The sequence below is a fragment of the Scyliorhinus canicula genome, chromosome 6 (assembly GCF_902713615.1).
Source record: "Scyliorhinus canicula chromosome 6, sScyCan1.1, whole genome shotgun sequence".
NCBI lineage: Eukaryota > Metazoa > Chordata > Chondrichthyes > Carcharhiniformes > Scyliorhinidae > Scyliorhinus > Scyliorhinus canicula.
The window spans coordinates 70,308,986-70,314,374 of NC_052151.1; the positions used below are offsets into that span (position 1 = coordinate 70,308,986).

Genomic DNA, 5,389 nt, shown 5'->3' on the forward strand with positions numbered 1-5,389 from the left:
CTTTTTTTGTCTACTATGTACATACGGTTCCCTCGGCCGCAGAAAAATACTTTTCACTGTACATGTGACAATAAATCAAATCCAATCAAATCAAAATCTCTCTGCTAACCTAGAGACAGAGAGTACAGGTTCCCCATGTTCATTCCCAGATAGCAGCTTAATGCTGCAATGTTCTCTCAGGCCTGTACACTCTGCTGGGGGATAAATGCCTCTGTGAGAAAGAGTCAGCCAACATTTCTGTTAGCCACTCTTTCTTTCTCTTATCCCTCTCCCTTTACAGAAGATCAACCATGGCAAAAATCCACCCCCACCCCCGCCCATAATGATTAGCTTCCAGCTAAAATTCACACTGAGAATTCCCTTCGTCGACATAGTTTATAGGTAATTCAGAACATACTTGCAAAACGTCTGGCTTCTGGCAACCACACATGGTATTGCTGCTTGTCCCTTTCATTTGGATCTGTGGGCTACAACACAAAGTGACATGTGGGCTCCAAAGATTGCATAAAAGCATTTCCGGTATCCATGTTATCACCAGCCTCTCAGTTGAATTTATCCTTTCTGGTCCACCCTGTTTCAGATGGGAACGTTCTGCTGCTGAGAAGTCTCTTCCCCTGCACGTGACCCCCTCCCTCCAAATAGATGGCTGCAGTGAACCGGGCGTGGTGTGAGCAGGTAAGAATTTTGTTAGATGTCACGGCCCTTACTGTTCCATTTATGCCCTGGATTTGCGCACTAAGTACTCCGTCAGAGTTTCGGATAAAAACCTGGGTGTATTACTACTGGAAGCTTATTCATAACAGCTGGTGTGAGTGCTGGTGAACGGTTGCATTTGGAATTATTCTGATATTAATCCACTTAATGTGTTCAATTGTCACAGTCAAGTGCAGGAATGTGGCACCTCCATGACAACAACAAAATTGAATGGGGAATCAAATCGCCGTGGTACACTTCAACCTCCTTTGACATGCTGTTTCAAAACATTAAAGTGATGGAGGAATGCTGAGGATGTTACCCTCTGTCCTCCATGCTATGATGCGGTATTTATTTTTGCAGGGACAGAGAGCAAAGTCAGTGGGACATCCATCCAGCCCCTGGACCATGACAGCATCACTGCAAGGATCCACACAGTCTGTGCCATTTTAAAAGGTTTGTTGTGTAAAATAGTGACTGGCTTACCGCTGATACTTCCAGTGAATTAACAGACCATATACTCAACTTCCCTGTTGGAGTGAAGCTTTCCTGTGGTTCTGCTATATTTGACTGCCAACTAACAATTGTTTTACATAGCTTTTATGTAAGAAATTACCTCATTTCACATCTTAAACTACAGGATTTTGTTTAAAAATCATCTCAATTTAACATCGACTAAAAATGCATCGTAAAACTAGGGATTAAAAAAAAAAATTCATAACATGGTAATATTTATGTGGAGGCACACAACGTGTTGAGAGCGAGTATATATTGCTTATCCCTTTCACTTTTCTACCTTGTCTGGAGTTTCCGCACTATTTTCTGGCAGTTTTCCTCGATTTTGGGCAAATTGCATTCAGCGCACTGCAGGTTCCAGAGATCTTTTGTGCTAGTTTTAAAACATTGCGCTAGAACCAGGCCCCGCCCATAAAAAGGCCCTATCCCCAGGGTAAATTGGTAAAGTTCTGTTAATTATGTTCATTTCCAAGCCTTTGAGGAGGTACCAACAGTTAAGCTGCATCTTTTGGGTGCAAGAATAATAATTTTAAAAATTTTTGGATGATTTTCTGAGAGGAATTTATGAAGAAATGCACGACTGTACGCCAATGTAAGTAGAAAATAATTCTGCACATTTTTTAGAAGTCATTTAAAATTGTGTTACTCACAGAGGGTAGGTTTACATTGTTGTAAATTGTTGTAAAACACTGCCCAACTTCACTCAACCACAGGAGATTTTGGATTGCCAATACGCAGGTAAGTTTGACTCAAAACCTGGTGGGAAAAAAAGCTTTTCAAAATGGGTGTGAGAATCTCTGATCGCTCCTAAAGCAGGAACTCTGCCCCTGACCACATGGCTTTCAAATCACAGTGTCGAACAATTCCTTACTGAGAGCACCTCCGTTTAATCTGCACCCAGTGCTCTATCAGTGCCACTTTCAAATGATTAGTAGAAGGTATACAAAAGTCACAATGATTAATTCACTACTTCAAATCACTGTGGGATTCTCTGCTTTCCATTTTCCAGGTGCCTCAGCCAGAATGGAGAGTTCACCACACGGGAAACTCTACACCTATTGCTCTGTGCGCATGTTGATACAGTGCTTACATGCAAGACCTCCCACTGTAATCTTGTGTACAAATCGAAAATAAAAATGGTCACTATGTGCGATTAAAATAAGATGATGAGAAAAAACATAAGAAGTAAACTTGGGTGAAATTCCTCATGTAGAGAATTTTACTGAGTCAATAAAAAAACCTACAATGTTTTTGTTGTAAGTATTGACTGGATGGATTTTACAGCCTTGTGATTTAAAATGCTGCATAACATGTGAACACATGTGATAATACAGAAACACAGCAGCAGTCCCATCTTGTGTGCAAGACACAACACAACACATGTATTGTGTTATTACATTTTGGAATTTCATAGCTGGTACATTGCCGTTTTCCTTTCATAAAAATTTGAATGGCGAACCTTGTTCTCTTAGTATCCCTGCACACATCATCATTTTAAAAAATCACATTGCTAGGATGGGCTCAAGAGTAAGATTACAAAATATAGAATATCTAAATGCGATTTGTTTTGAGCTTTTGAAATCTAAAATGATTTATCAGTTATATGAATAATTAAGATAAAATGAATTCCCGCAGAGCATGTTGCTTTACTTTTCTGTTGTACCTCAAAACATTAAGTTCATCATAGTTAGACTTCGCTGGATATTAAACAGCTTCTTGGAACCTTTTAATGATGATTAGTTGCATAGTGTTCATTTTTGATATAAAATACTCACAGCGTGAATAAATGCATTTGTTTAGGTTCAAAAGAGAATTTCAGAATTTTTTTTTGGAGAACATTGAGGCATTTATAATTTTAACAATTTTAAACATCAAATTTCAATAAAAACAAAACCACAATAATATACCCAAGAACCCCCCCCCCCCCCTCCCCCCCGGGGCACAAATCCCATCTTACACAAACAGTGCCACCATCCCCAAACACCAGCCATGCCTCCCTTTTCCCCCCTCTCCACCCCTCCCTCCCTGCTGACAGCTTAATTTTTCCCTAAGAAATTGATGAACGGTTGCCACCTCCGAGCAAACCCCTGCAACGAACCCCTCAAGGCGAATTAAATGTTTGGGAGTCTGAGAAACCCCACCATGTCGCTAACCCACACACTGACCTGGGGGGCTCCGAGTCCCTCCACCCTAGCAAGATTCGTCTCCGGGCCACCAGGGAGGCAAAGGTCAGGATGTCGGCATCCCTCCCCAACTGGGCTCCCGGGTCTTCCGACACACCGAAGATCGCCACCACTGGACTCGGCACCACCCTGACTTGTAAGACCTCTGACATGACATCAACAAACTCCTACCAGAAATCCCTCAGCCTTGGACATGCCCAAAACATATGGACATGGTTTGCAGAACCCCTGCACAGCGGCCACACCTATCCTCCACCTACTCAAAGAATCTGCTCATCCGCGCCACAGTCATGTGTGCCTTGTGGGCCACCTTAAATTGTATCAGGCTGAGCCTGGCGCTTGATGAGGATGCATTAATTCTCCTCAAGGCCTCCTCCCATAACCCAGCCTCCAACTCCCCACCCAGCTCTTCTTCCCACTTTTTCTTCACCTACCCTATCGGGGCCCCCTTCCACTCCATCAGCTCCTTACAGATGTCTGTAACCGTCCCTTCTCCTACTCCTGTTCTTGACACCACCTTATCCTGTAGCCCCTGGGGCGAAGGTTGAAACCTGCGTCTGCACAAAATCCCTCACCTGAACCCATTCCCCTCTGGCAACTCAAACTCCTCCTCCAGCTCCTCCAGGCTCGGGAAACCCTCATCAATAAAGAGATCTCCAAATCTCTCGATCCCTGCCCGCATCCACACCTGAAACTCGGCGTCCAGCAGCCCCGGAGCGAACCAGTGATTAACTCATATCGGCGCCCACACCGACCCTCCCTCTATCCCACATGCTGCTGGGAATTACTGAATTAAGAAACCATCCTCCGGGCAGTTGAAATAAAAATTATCAGCTGCTTTATATATTAAGTAGCTATCTTCTCAATATCTTTTTGCCAAAAAAACAAATTTTACTATTATTATACAGCAGATAATGTTAAAAGTGAAAAATTAATTTAAGTGAGTCGAATATTTTGATTTATCAATGCTCAGACAGAGAGTTAGAAACATACTGGATTATACACCAGAAAGCGGAAGTAGAAAATAATGTATTTTATCACAAGTTTTACTGATAAAGGCCTTTCTGGATGTCTATCCTCCAATTTGTGAAAAAAAGAGCATTGAAAAGATTTGTACCTAGAAATATTGGATTCTGCAACCTATACTCCCTTCATTTGAAAATGAAATGAAAATGAAAATGAAATGAAAATCGCTTATTTTCACGAGTAGGCTTCAATGAAGTTACTGTGAAAAGCCCCTAGTCGCCACATTCCGGCGCCTGTCCGGGGAGGCTGGTACGGGAATCGAACCGTGCTGCTGGCCTGCTTGGTCTGCTTTAAAAGCCAGCGATTTAGCCGAGTTAGCTAAACCAGCCCCTCATTTTATTAATCATTTTATTAATTACAAATATTGCGCAAATAATTCTAAAATGAAAAATCTTACAATTATGTATAAATTATGGGAAATCCATTTCTACTTTTGCCTCGTTTTAATTAGACCATGTTGCCTTATTTGGGAATGTGAGGAGTTAGATAAGTCCATTCATTCTATATATGGTGTCACATTGATTTTGTTCTTTAAAGACTGAATTGGATATTTTGGAGGTTACATAATCCAAGTGGATCACTGTTCTCCATGTCCAGTCATGTTGATGCCAACACTATTGATCTGCTGTGTGATTTTTTTCTTTGTTGCTCCCCCCATCAATTATTTGGTCAAAAACTAAATACATTGAGATAATCTTCACTTAAATACTCACTAGAAGTTAGCACTCATTCATTGAGTTTCAAACACTTTTCATGGAAACCAAGGAATAGATAAACATATTGATTGCTGTGAAGCTTGAAAGTTTGGGTTCCCGAGAAATATGTTGACATTCTACTGCACTGCTGAGGGGATGTTGCTTGTTGGAGGTGCCATCTTTTGGATGAGGTTAAAGGGAGACCTCATCTGTCTGTTCTGATGGATGTAAAAGATCCCACAAGACTATTTTGAAGAAGAGCAGTGGAGTTACCCC

General features: G+C 41.6%; 1 long non-coding RNA gene across 1 annotated transcript; it reads left to right on the plus strand.

Annotated features, from left to right (window-relative positions):
• The first annotated feature begins 536 nt into the window (after positions 1-536).
• On the plus strand, positions 537-2,399 carry LOC119967227. Its single transcript, XR_005460940.1, has 3 exons — positions 537-675; positions 1,057-1,149; positions 2,219-2,399. It is a non-coding gene; the product is annotated as an uncharacterized LOC119967227 (long non-coding RNA).
• Positions 2,400-5,389: the final 2,990 nt, after the last annotated feature.